We start from the raw sequence: 14,770 nt of genomic DNA, 5'->3' as shown, positions 1-14,770 counted from the left end.
TTGTTGACGTTTTGCTGATGGTCATTCTGACTGGTGTGAGGTGATACGTTTGTGTAGATTGGATTTGCATGCGTCTAATAATTCCTGATGTTTTGCGTGTATCAATGTCCTTTTCATTTTTTTTTAAGATTCAGCTAAACTTACAACTTCAAATTTCCTTCTTGAAAAATTTGCCGCGTTTGGATTTTTTTGGCCATTCCCTACCCCAGGACAGTTTTTGAGGGCATGAGTCATTTACAGCCCTGCAGTCCTTGTGAATATTAGTGACCATTAGCAGTGGATTTAAAGCTGCTGTTTGAGGAAACGGCCTTAAGGTGGCAGCATTTCTACGTTGGCAACTCTGCTTGCTAGGGAAACAGAACCTTGCTGCAAGTTGTGCTTTTAGGTTGCAGATTAGAGTGGAATGTGTCAGGACAAACCCCCATAAGTTTTAGCCTCCTTAATTCTTGTTTGTGTCTTTAAGTTTTCATTTTTATCAGAGCAAATTGGATTTTAAAATGTCTTTTGTTCTAGCTGCACAGAATCTTGTTCATGTACACATATACATATATCTATTGATCTTTGTGTCCTTTTCCATGTAGGTTATTGTAGAGTGTTGAATAGACCACTCTTGGTATTCCATAGGTCTTTGGGGATGATATATTTTATATGTATTAGTATATGTTTGTTAACCCCAATATCCTAATTTGTCCATTCCTCACACCTTTTCTTTGGCTTAACCATAAGTTTGTCTTCTCCATCTGAGATTGTCTTTCCCTATGGAAATATGTTCATTTTTATGAATTTTCAGATAACATAAGTGATATCGTAGAACATTTGTCTTTCGCAATCTGACTTACTTCACGTTGTGTGATTATCTCTAGGCTCATCCGTGGTGCTGCATATGCCATTCTTTTATTTTTTTTCGTGGCTAATATTCCATTCTGTACATATACCACTTCTTCTTTGTCCATTCATCTGTTTATGGAGCTTTTTTTTGCTTCCATGTCTTGGCTCTTTCAATATTGCTGCAGTGCACATTTGCCTGCCTCTGTCTTTCCGATTCTGGTGGTCTTAGGTTATAGGCCCAGAAGGTGCCCTGCCGCATCATACGGTAGCTCAATTTTTACCTTTTAAAGCAGCTGCATTCAGTTTTCATTAGTGCTGTTAGCACTTTACACCCCATCAGCAGCTAGAAGGTACACAGTTCCCTAAAACCTCTTCAGCATTTATAGCTTGTAGACTTTTTGCTGATGGTCATTTGACTGGTGTGAGCTGAAACCTTTGTGGACGTTGGATTTGCATGCAGCTAATAATTCCTTATACTGAGCTTTAGGCGTGTCTTTTTTTTTTCTTTTCCTTTTTTTTTTAAAGAGTGAGTACAACTTCCCTCTCATATTGACTTCTTGAAAACTTTGTCATGTGTTGAAATTTCTTGCCTATTCCCTACCCCAGGACATTTTTTGAGGGCAGGTATCATTTACAGCCCCGCAGTCCTCGTGACTATTAAGCGACCATTAGCACTGTGTTTAAAGCTGCTGTTGTGGGAAACAGCCACAAGGCGGCAGCATTATTACGTTCTCAACTCTTGTTACTAGGGCAACAGAGTCTTCCTGGACGTCGTGTTCCTCGGTTGTAAATTAGAGTGGAATGTGCTGGGACAAGCCCCCAGAAGTTTATGTCTCCTTACTTATGTTCGTTTTTTAAATTTAATTTATATTTCTTATCGGAGGAAATTTGATTAGAGTGTTGTGATTGTCTGGCTGTACAGAATCTGGTCAATGATTCATACATATGTCTGTTCATCTTCGGATCCTGTTACCATGTATGTTATTACAGAATGTTGAGTAGACCTCCCTTGGTATTTGGTAGGTGTTTTGTCATGATATATTTTATATGTATTGGTGATTATATAATTCATATAGTTTATATGTTATATGTTTATATACATTTAACATATGTTAGTATATGTATGCTAATTTCCTAATAATCCTAATTTATCCATCCTCCCACCTTTCATTTTGGTTAACCATTAGTTTGTTTTATCAGTCTGTGAGTGTGTTTTTCTGTGGAAATATGTTCATTGGGAGCAATCTTAGGATAACACGTATAAATGATATCATAGGATATTTGTCATTCCCTTTTGACTTACGTAACGTACTATGATTATTTCTAGGCTCATGTGTAGTCCTGCAAACGGCATTGTTCATTTTTTTCCCGAGGCTACTATTCCATTCGGTACGTATACCACTTCTTCTTTGTCCATTTATCTGTTGATGGACATTTTGTTTGCTTGCATGGCTTGGCTATTGTAAATATTGCTGCAGGGCATGTTTGCCTGTCTGTGCCTTTCCCATTCTGGTCTTCTTAGGGTATAGGCCCATTAGGGGATCGGCCGCATGATATGGTAGCTCAATTTTTACCTTTTAAACGCAGCTCCGTTCTGTTCTCATGATTAGCTGTTACCAGTTTACATCCAACCAACAGCATAGTGGGTATGCATTTCTCCCCCAACCCGTCAGCATGCATTGTTTGTAGACTTTTTACGGATGGCATTTTGAATATTGGGTGGTGAAATCTTTTTGTAGTTTGGATTTGCATCCAACCAATAATTCCTGATATTGAGCTTTTATCCATGTTCTTCTTTTTTTAAAACAACCGAGTGAGTAACACTTACCTCTTCAAATTGTTTTCTTGAAAAATTTTCCGTGTTGTGAACTTTCTTGGCCATTACCTACCCCAGGACATGTTTTGAGGACACGTGTCATTTACGGCCCTACAATTACTGTGAATCTCAAGTGACCCTTAGCCCTGTGTTTAAAGCTGCTGTTGTGGGAAACGGCCACAAGGCGGCAGCATTTCTCCATTCCCAAGTCTGGTTACTAGGGCAGCAGAGCCTTCCTGAAAGTTGTGTTCCTAGGTTGTAAATTAGAATGGGATGTGCCAGGGAAAACCCCAATAACTTTATGTCTCATTAATTGTTGTTCGTGGTTTTAATTTTTTAAATTGGGGTAATGAGCAGAATAGTGTTTGTTCTGGGTGTGCACAATCAGGTTCAATTGAACATTATATATATCTACTCATGTACAGATCCTCTTCCCATGTAAATTACTATTATTTTTTTAAATAAATTTATTTTATTTATTTACTTATTTTTGGCTGAGTTGGATCTTCGTTGCTGCATGTGGGCTTTCTCCAGTTGCGGTGAGCGGGGGCTACTCTCCGTTGCGGTGCACCGGCTTCTCACTGCAGTGGCTTCTCTTGTTGCGGAGCACGGGCTCTAGGCGTGTGGGCTTCAGTAGTTGTGGCGCATGGGCTCAGTAGTTATGGCTCATGGGCTCCAGAGCGTAGGCTCATTAGTTGTGGTGCACGGGCTTAGTTGCTCTGCTGCATGTGGGACCTTCCCGAACCAGGGATCGAACCTGTGTCCCCTGCATTGGCAGGTGGATTCTTAACCACAGTGCCACCAGGCAAGCCCCCGTGTAAATTATTACAGAGCGTTCAGTAGACCTCCCTTGGTATATGGTCGGTCTTTTTGATACGTGTGTTTAATATGTATTTGCATACGTACGGTAACCCTAATCTTAATGTATCCATTCCTCCCACCTTTCCTTTTAGATAACCATAGTTTGTTTTCTAAGTCTGTGAGAGTCTTTCTCTGTGGAAATATGTTCATACGTGTCAGTTGTTAGGTAACAGCTAGGAGTGATATCACAGGTTATTTGTCGGCTGCTTTCCGACTTACCTCATGTTCTGTGATTATCTCTAGGCTCATCTATGGTGCTGCAAAGAGCAGTGTTTCATCCTTTTCCATGGCGAATATTGCATTGTGTACATGGACCACTTCTTCTTTGTGCATTCATCTGTGGATGGACATTTTGGTTACTTCCAAGTCTTGGCAATGCTAAATATTGATGCAGTGCAGGATTGCCAGCCTGTGTCTTTTGGATTCTGGTCTTCTCAGGGATTAGGCCCAGCAGTGGGCCTACTAGATCATATGGTAGTTCAAATTTTTCCCTTTCAACGCACCTCCATTCTGTTCTCACTACTGGCTGTTACCAGTGTACATCCCACCAGCAACTAGAGGGTACACAGTTCTCTAAAACCCCTTCAGAATTTATTGTTTGTAGACTTTTTACTGATGGCATTTTGAGTGTTGGGTGGTGATACCTTTTTGTAGGTTGGATTTGCATGCGTCTAATAATTCCCGATATTGAGCTTTCATCTACGTTTTTTTTTTTAAGTAAAACAGAGAAACTCACCTCTTCAAATTGTTTCCTTGAAAAATTTGCCATGTTCTGAATTCCTGTGGCCATTACCTGCACCAGGACATTTTTTGAGGGCAGGTGTCCTTTACAGCCCTGTAGTAATTGTGAATATCACATGACCATTAGTTCTGCATTTAAAGCTGCTGTTGCAGGAAACGGCCACAAGGGGGCAGCATTTCTATATTCCCAACTCTGGTTACTAGGGCAACACAGCCTTCCTGGAAGTCCTGTTTGTAGGTTGTAAAGTAGAGTGGAATGTGCCAGGACAAACCCCCAGAAACTATGTCTACTTATTTGTTGTTGATATTCTCAGTTTAATTTTCATTTTTCTCAGAGCAAATTTGATTGCAATGTTGTGTTTGTTCTAGGTGTACAGAATGTCTTTCATTGATTCATATATCTTTTCATGTTTGGATCCTGTTCCGTAGAGATTATTACAGAATGTTGTGTAGACCTCTCTTGGTATTCGGTATGTCTGATGATTATATATTTTATAAGTATTAGCATATGTCTGTTAAACCCAATATCCTCCGTTATACATTCCTCACACCTTTCCGTTTGGTTAAGCACAAGCTTGTTTTCTGAACACGTGAGTGTCCTTCTCTGTGGAAATAGGTTCATTCCTATCAATTTTTACATAAGACCTATACGTGATATCATAGGATATGTGTCTCTCGCTTTCTGACTTACTTCAAGTTGTGTGATTGTGTGTAGCCTCGTCTATGGTGCTGCAAACGGCATTGTTTCATTCTTTTCTGTGTCTAATATTGCATTGTGTACATGGACCACTTTTTCGTCCATTCATCTGATGATGGACATTTTTGTTGCTTCCATGTCTTGGCTATTGTAAATACTGCTGCAATACACGATGTTCCATCCTGTGTCTTTTTGATGCTGGCTTTCACAGGTGACAGGCCCAATAGTGGGCCTTCCGGATCATATGGGGACTCAATTTTTACCTTTCAACGCACTGCCATTCTGTTCCTATTATTGGCGGTTACCAGTTTACATCCCACTTAGACCGAGAGGTTACGCTATTCTCCACAACTTCTTCAACATCTATTGTTTGTTGACGTTTTGCTGATGGTCATTCTGACTGGTGTGAGGTGATACGTTTGTGTAGATTGGATTTGCATGCGTCTAATAATTCCTGATGTTTTGCGTGTATCAATGTCCTTTTCATTTTTTTTTAAGATTCAGCTAAACTTACAACTTCAAATTTCCTTCTTGAAAAATTTGCCGCGTTTGGATTTTTTTGGCCATTCCCTACCCCAGGACAGTTTTTGAGGGCATGAGTCATTTACAGCCCTGCAGTCCTTGTGAATATTAGTGACCATTAGCAGTGGATTTAAAGCTGCTGTTTGAGGAAACGGCCTTAAGGTGGCAGCATTTCTACGTTGGCAACTCTGCTTGCTAGGGAAACAGAACCTTGCTGCAAGTTGTGCTTTTAGGTTGCAGATTAGAGTGGAATGTGTCAGGACAAACCCCCATAAGTTTTAGCCTCCTTAATTCTTGTTTGTGTCTTTAAGTTTTCATTTTTATCAGAGCAAATTGGATTTTAAAATGTCTTTTGTTCTAGCTGCACAGAATCTTGTTCATGTACACATATACATATATCTATTGATCTTTGTGTCCTTTTCCATGTAGGTTATTGTAGAGTGTTGAATAGACCACTCTTGGTATTCCATAGGTCTTTGGGGATGATATATTTTATATGTATTAGTATATGTTTGTTAACCCCAATATCCTAATTTGTCCATTCCTCACACCTTTTCTTTGGCTTAACCATAAGTTTGTCTTCTCCATCTGAGATTGTCTTTCCCTATGGAAATATGTTCATTTTTATGAATTTTCAGATAACATAAGTGATATCGTAGAACATTTGTCTTTCGCAATCTGACTTACTTCACGTTGTGTGATTATCTCTAGGCTCATCCGTGGTGCTGCATATGCCATTCTTTTATTTTTTTTCGTGGCTAATATTCCATTCTGTACATATACCACTTCTTCTTTGTCCATTCATCTGTTTATGGAGCTTTTTTTTGCTTCCATGTCTTGGCTCTTTCAATATTGCTGCAGTGCACATTTGCCTGCCTCTGTCTTTCCGATTCTGGTGGTCTTAGGTTATAGGCCCAGAAGGTGCCCTGCCGCATCATACGGTAGCTCAATTTTTACCTTTTAAAGCAGCTGCATTCAGTTTTCATTAGTGCTGTTAGCACTTTACACCCCATCAGCAGCTAGAAGGTACACAGTTCCCTAAAACCTCTTCAGCATTTATAGCTTGTAGACTTTTTGCTGATGGTCATTTGACTGGTGTGAGCTGAAACCTTTGTGGACGTTGGATTTGCATGCAGCTAATAATTCCTTATACTGAGCTTTAGGCGTGTCTTTTTTTTTTCTTTTCCTTTTTTTTTTAAAGAGTGAGTACAACTTCCCTCTCATATTGACTTCTTGAAAACTTTGTCATGTGTTGAAATTTCTTGCCTATTCCCTACCCCAGGACATTTTTTGAGGGCAGGTATCATTTACAGCCCCGCAGTCCTCGTGACTATTAAGCGACCATTAGCACTGTGTTTAAAGCTGCTGTTGTGGGAAACAGCCACAAGGCGGCAGCATTATTACGTTCTCAACTCTTGTTACTAGGGCAACAGAGTCTTCCTGGACGTCGTGTTCCTCGGTTGTAAATTAGAGTGGAATGTGCTGGGACAAGCCCCCAGAAGTTTATGTCTCCTTACTTATGTTCGTTTTTTAAATTTAATTTATATTTCTTATCGGAGGAAATTTGATTAGAGTGTTGTGATTGTCTGGCTGTACAGAATCTGGTCAATGATTCATACATATGTCTGTTCATCTTCGGATCCTGTTACCATGTATGTTATTACAGAATGTTGAGTAGACCTCCCTTGGTATTTGGTAGGTGTTTTGTCATGATATATTTTATATGTATTGGTGATTATATAATTCATATAGTTTATATGTTATATGTTTATATACATTTAACATATGTTAGTATATGTATGCTAATTTCCTAATAATCCTAATTTATCCATCCTCCCACCTTTCATTTTGGTTAACCATTAGTTTGTTTTATCAGTCTGTGAGTGTGTTTTTCTGTGGAAATATGTTCATTGGGAGCAATCTTAGGATAACACGTATAAATGATATCATAGGATATTTGTCATTCCCTTTTGACTTACGTAACGTACTATGATTATTTCTAGGCTCATGTGTAGTCCTGCAAACGGCATTGTTCATTTTTTTCCCGAGGCTACTATTCCATTCGGTACGTATACCACTTCTTCTTTGTCCATTTATCTGTTGATGGACATTTTGTTTGCTTGCATGGCTTGGCTATTGTAAATATTGCTGCAGGGCATGTTTGCCTGTCTGTGCCTTTCCCATTCTGGTCTTCTTAGGGTATAGGCCCATTAGGGGATCGGCCGCATGATATGGTAGCTCAATTTTTACCTTTTAAACGCAGCTCCGTTCTGTTCTCATGATTAGCTGTTACCAGTTTACATCCAACCAACAGCATAGTGGGTATGCATTTCTCCCCCAACCCGTCAGCATGCATTGTTTGTAGACTTTTTACGGATGGCATTTTGAATATTGGGTGGTGAAATCTTTTTGTAGTTTGGATTTGCATCCAACCAATAATTCCTGATATTGAGCTTTTATCCATGTTCTTCTTTTTTTAAAACAACCGAGTGAGTAACACTTACCTCTTCAAATTGTTTTCTTGAAAAATTTTCCGTGTTGTGAACTTTCTTGGCCATTACCTACCCCAGGACATGTTTTGAGGACACGTGTCATTTACGGCCCTACAATTACTGTGAATCTCAAGTGACCCTTAGCCCTGTGTTTAAAGCTGCTGTTGTGGGAAACGGCCACAAGGCGGCAGCATTTCTCCATTCCCAAGTCTGGTTACTAGGGCAGCAGAGCCTTCCTGAAAGTTGTGTTCCTAGGTTGTAAATTAGAATGGGATGTGCCAGGGAAAACCCCAATAACTTTATGTCTCATTAATTGTTGTTCGTGGTTTTAATTTTTTAAATTGGGGTAATGAGCAGAATAGTGTTTGTTCTGGGTGTGCACAATCAGGTTCAATTGAACATTATATATATCTACTCATGTACAGATCCTCTTCCCATGTAAATTACTATTATTTTTTTAAATAAATTTATTTTATTTATTTACTTATTTTTGGCTGAGTTGGATCTTCGTTGCTGCATGTGGGCTTTCTCCAGTTGCGGTGAGCGGGGGCTACTCTCCGTTGCGGTGCACCGGCTTCTCACTGCAGTGGCTTCTCTTGTTGCGGAGCACGGGCTCTAGGCGTGTGGGCTTCAGTAGTTGTGGCGCATGGGCTCAGTAGTTATGGCTCATGGGCTCCAGAGCGTAGGCTCATTAGTTGTGGTGCACGGGCTTAGTTGCTCTGCTGCATGTGGGACCTTCCCGAACCAGGGATCGAACCTGTGTCCCCTGCATTGGCAGGTGGATTCTTAACCACGGTGCCACCAGGCAAGCCCCCGTGTAAATTATTACAGAGTGTTCAGTAGACCTCCCTTGGTATATGGTCGGTCTTTTTGATACGTGTGTTTAATATGTATTTGCATACGTACGGTAACCCTAATCTTAATGTATCCATTCCTCCCACCTTTCCTTTTAGATAACCATAGTTTGTTTTCTAAGTCTGTGAGAGTCTTTCTCTGTGGAAATATGTTCATACGTGTCAGTTGTTAGGTAACAGCTAGGAGTGATATCACAGGTTATTTGTCGGCTGCTTTCCGACTTACCTCATGTTCTGTGATTATCTCTAGGCTCATCTATGGTGCTGCAAAGAGCAGTGTTTCATCCTTTTCCATGGCGAATATTGCATTGTGTACATGGACCACTTCTTCTTTGTGCATTCATCTGTGGATGGACATTTTGGTTACTTCCAAGTCTTGGCAATGCTAAATATTGATGCAGTGCAGGATTGCCAGCCTGTGTCTTTTGGATTCTGGTCTTCTCAGGGATTAGGCCCAGCAGTGGGCCTACTAGATCATATGGTAGTTCAAATTTTTCCCTTTCAACGCACCTCCATTCTGTTCTCACTACTGGCTGTTACCAGTGTACATCCCACCAGCAACTAGAGGGTACACAGTTCTCTAAAACCCCTTCAGAATTTATTGTTTGTAGACTTTTTACTGATGGCATTTTGAGTGTTGGGTGGTGATACCTTTTTGTAGGTTGGATTTGCATGCGTCTAATAATTCCCGATATTGAGCTTTCATCTACGTTTTTTTTTTTAAGTAAAACAGAGAAACTCACCTCTTCAAATTGTTTCCTTGAAAAATTTGCCATGTTCTGAATTCCTGTGGCCATTACCTGCACCAGGACATTTTTTGAGGGCAGGTGTCCTTTACAGCCCTGTAGTAATTGTGAATATCACATGACCATTAGTTCTGCATTTAAAGCTGCTGTTGCAGGAAACGGCCACAAGGGGGCAGCATTTCTATATTCCCAACTCTGGTTACTAGGGCAACACAGCCTTCCTGGAAGTCCTGTTTGTAGGTTGTAAAGTAGAGTGGAATGTGCCAGGACAAACCCCCAGAAACTATGTCTACTTATTTGTTGTTGATATTCTCAGTTTAATTTTCATTTTTCTCAGAGCAAATTTGATTGCAATGTTGTGTTTGTTCTAGGTGTACAGAATGTCTTTCATTGATTCATATATCTTTTCATGTTTGGATCCTGTTCCGTAGAGATTATTACAGAATGTTGTGTAGACCTCTCTTGGTATTCGGTATGTCTGATGATTATATATTTTATAAGTATTAGCATATGTCTGTTAAACCCAATATCCTCCGTTATACATTCCTCACACCTTTCCGTTTGGTTAAGCACAAGCTTGTTTTCTGAACACGTGAGTGTCCTTCTCTGTGGAAATAGGTTCATTCCTATCAATTTTTACATAAGACCTATACGTGATATCATAGGATATGTGTCTCTCGCTTTCTGACTTACTTCAAGTTGTGTGATTGTCTGTAGCCTCGTCTATGGTGCTGCAAACGGCATTGTTTCATTCTTTTCTGTGTCTAATATTGCATTGTGTACATGGACCACTTTTTCGTCCATTCATCTGATGATGGACATTTTTGTTGCTTCCATGTCTTGGCTATTGTAAATACTGCTGCAATACACGATGTTCCATCCTGTGTCTTTTTGATGCTGGCTTTCACAGGTGACAGGCCCAATAGTGGGCCTTCCGGATCATATGGGGACTCAATTTTTACCTTTCAACGCACTGCCATTCTGTTCCTATTATTGGCGGTTACCAGTTTACATCCCACTTAGACCGAGAGGTTACGCTATTCTCCACAACTTCTTCAACATCTATTGTTTGTTGACGTTTTGCTGATGGTCATTCTGACTGGTGTGAGGTGATACGTTTGTGTAGATTGGATTTGCATGCGTCTAATAATTCCTGATGTTTTGCGTGTATCAATGTCCTTTTCATTTTTTTTTAAGATTCAGCTAAACTTACAACTTCAAATTTCCTTCTTGAAAAATTTGCCGCGTTTGGATTTTTTTGGCCATTCCCTACCCCAGGACAGTTTTTGAGGGCATGAGTCATTTACAGCCCTGCAGTCCTTGTGAATATTAGTGACCATTAGCAGTGGATTTAAAGCTGCTGTTTGAGGAAACGGCCTTAAGGTGGCAGCATTTCTACGTTGGCAACTCTGCTTGCTAGGGAAACAGAACCTTGCTGCAAGTTGTGCTTTTAGGTTGCAGATTAGAGTGGAATGTGTCAGGACAAACCCCCATAAGTTTTAGCCTCCTTAATTCTTGTTTGTGTCTTTAAGTTTTCATTTTTATCAGAGCAAATTGGATTTTAAAATGTCTTTTGTTCTAGCTGCACAGAATCTTGTTCATGTACACATATACATATATCTATTGATCTTTGTGTCCTTTTCCATGTAGGTTATTGTAGAGTGTTGAATAGACCACTCTTGGTATTCCATAGGTCTTTGGGGATGATATATTTTATATGTATTAGTATATGTTTGTTAACCCCAATATCCTAATTTGTCCATTCCTCACACCTTTTCTTTGGCTTAACCATAAGTTTGTCTTCTCCATCTGAGATTGTCTTTCCCTATGGAAATATGTTCATTTTTATGAATTTTCAGATAACATAAGTGATATCGTAGAACATTTGTCTTTCGCAATCTGACTTACTTCACGTTGTGTGATTATCTCTAGGCTCATCCGTGGTGCTGCATATGCCATTCTTTTATTTTTTTTCGTGGCTAATATTCCATTCTGTACATATACCACTTCTTCTTTGTCCATTCATCTGTTTATGGAGCTTTTTTTTGCTTCCATGTCTTGGCTCTTTCAATATTGCTGCAGTGCACATTTGCCTGCCTCTGTCTTTCCGATTCTGGTGGTCTTAGGTTATAGGCCCAGAAGGTGCCCTGCCGCATCATACGGTAGCTCAATTTTTACCTTTTAAAGCAGCTGCATTCAGTTTTCATTAGTGCTGTTAGCACTTTACACCCCATCAGCAGCTAGAAGGTACACAGTTCCCTAAAACCTCTTCAGCATTTATAGCTTGTAGACTTTTTGCTGATGGTCATTTGACTGGTGTGAGCTGAAACCTTTGTGGACGTTGGATTTGCATGCAGCTAATAATTCCTTATACTGAGCTTTAGGCATGTCTTTTTTTTTTCTTTTCCTTTTTTTTTTAAAGAGTGAGTACAACTTCCCTCTCATATTGACTTCTTGAAAACTTTGTCATGTGTTGAAATTTCTTGCCTATTCCCTACCCCAGGACATTTTTTGAGGGCAGGTATCATTTACAGCCCCGCAGTCCTCGTGACTATTAAGCGACCATTAGCACTGTGTTTAAAGCTGCTGTTGTGGGAAACAGCCACAAGGCGGCAGCATTATTACGTTCTCAACTCTTGTTACTAGGGCAACAGAGTCTTCCTGGACGTCGTGTTCCTCGGTTGTAAATTAGAGTGGAATGTGCTGGGACAAGCCCCCAGAAGTTTATGTCTCCTTACTTATGTTCGTTTTTTAAATTTAATTTATATTTCTTATCGGAGGAAATTTGATTAGAGTGTTGTGATTGTCTGGCTGTACAGAATCTGGTCAATGATTCATACATATGTCTGTTCATCTTCGGATCCTGTTACCATGTATGTTATTACAGAATGTTGAGTAGACCTCCCTTGGTATTTGGTAGGTGTTTTGTCATGATATATTTTATATGTATTGGTGATTATATAATTCATATAGTTTATATGTTATATGTTTATATACATTTAACATATGTTAGTATATGTATGCTAATTTCCTAATAATCCTAATTTATCCATCCTCCCACCTTTCATTTTGGTTAACCATTAGTTTGTTTTATCAGTCTGTGAGTGTGTTTTTCTGTGGAAATATGTTCATTGGGAGCAATCTTAGGATAACACGTATAAATGATATCATAGGATATTTGTCATTCCCTTTTGACTTACGTAACGTACTATGATTATTTCTAGGCTCATGTGTAGTCCTGCAAACGGCATTTTTCATTTTTTTCCCGAGGCTACTATTCCATTCGGTACGTATACCACTTCTTCTTTGTCCATTTATCTGTTGATGGACATTTTGTTTGCTTGCATGGCTTGGCTATTGTAAATATTGCTGCAGGGCATGTTTGCCTGTCTGTGCCTTTCCCATTCTGGTCTTCTTAGGGTATAGGCCCATTAGGGGATCGGCCGCATGATATGGTAGCTCAATTTTTACCTTTTAAACGCAGCTCCGTTCTGTTCTCATGATTAGCTGTTACCAGTTTACATCCAACCAACAGCATAGTGGGTATGCATTTCTCCCCCAACCCGTCAGCATGCATTGTTTGTAGACTTTTTACGGATGGCATTTTGAATATTGGGTGGTGAAATCTTTTTGTAGTTTGGATTTGCATCCAACCAATAATTCCTGATATTGAGCTTTTATCCATGTTCTTCTTTTTTTAAAACAACCGAGTGAGTAACACTTACCTCTTCAAATTGTTTTCTTGAAAAATTTTCCGTGTTGTGAACTTTCTTGGCCATTACCTACCCCAGGACATGTTTTGAGGACACGTGTCATTTACGGCCCTACAATTACTGTGAATCTCAAGTGACCCTTAGCCCTGTGTTTAAAGCTGCTGTTGTGGGAAACGGCCACAAGGCGGCAGCATTTCTCCATTCCCAAGTCTGGTTACTAGGGCAGCAGAGCCTTCCTGAAAGTTGTGTTCCTAGGTTGTAAATTAGAATGGGATGTGCCAGGGAAAACCCCAATAACTTTATGTCTCATTAATTGTTGTTCGTGGTTTTAATTTTTTAAATTGGGGTAATGAGCAGAATAGTGTTTGTTCTGGGTGTGCACAATCAGGTTCAATTGAACATTATATATATCTACTCATGTACAGATCCTCTTCCCATGTAAATTACTATTATTTTTTTAAATAAATTTATTTTATTTATTTACTTATTTTTGGCTGAGTTGGATCTTCGTTGCTGCATGTGGGCTTTCTCCAGTTGCGGTGAGCGGGGGCTACTCTCCGTTGCGGTGCACCGGCTTCTCACTGCAGTGGCTTCTCTTGTTGCGGAGCACGGGCTCTAGGCGTGTGGGCTTCAGTAGTTGTGGCGCATGGGCTCAGTAGTTATGGCTCATGGGCTCCAGAGCGTAGGCTCATTAGTTGTGGTGCACGGGCTTAGTTGCTCTGCTGCATGTGGGACCTTCCCGAACCAGGGATCGAACCTGTGTCCCCTGCATTGGCAGGTGGATTCTTAACCACGGTGCCACCAGGCAAGCCCCCGTGTAAATTATTACAGAGCGTTCAGTAGACCTCCCTTGGTATATGGTCGGTCTTTTTGATACGTGTGTTTAATATGTATTTGCATACGTACGGTAACCCTAATCTTAATGTATCCATTCCTCCCACCTTTCCTTTTAGATAACCATAGTTTGTTTTCTAAGTCTGTGAGAGTCTTTCTCTGTGGAAATATGTTCATACGTGTCAGTTGTTAGGTAACAGCTAGGAGTGATATCACAGGTTATTTGTCGGCTGCTTTCCGACTTACCTCATGTTCTGTGATTATCTCTAGGCTCATCTATGGTGCTGCAAAGAGCAGTGTTTCATCCTTTTCCATGGCGAATATTGCATTGTGTACATGGACCACTTCTTCTTTGTGCATTCATCTGTGGATGGACATTTTGGTTACTTCCAAGTCTTGGCAATGCTAAATATTGATGCAGTGCAGGATTGCCAGCCTGTGTCTTTTGGATTCTGGTCTTCTCAGGGATTAGGCCCAGCAGTGGGCCTACTAGATCATATGGTAGTTCAAATTTTTCCCTTTCAACGCACCTCCATTCTGTTCTCACTACTGGCTGTTACCAGTGTACATCCCACCAGCAACTAGAGGGTACACAGTTCTCTAAAACCCCTTCAGAATTTATTGTTTGTAGACTTTTTACTGATGGCATTTTGAGTGTTGGGTGGT

The sequence above is a fragment of the Eubalaena glacialis genome, chromosome 7 (assembly GCF_028564815.1).
Source record: "Eubalaena glacialis isolate mEubGla1 chromosome 7, mEubGla1.1.hap2.+ XY, whole genome shotgun sequence".
Classification (NCBI taxonomy): Eukaryota; Metazoa; Chordata; class Mammalia; order Artiodactyla; family Balaenidae; genus Eubalaena; species Eubalaena glacialis.
Note: the sequence above shows the minus strand (reverse complement) of the source record.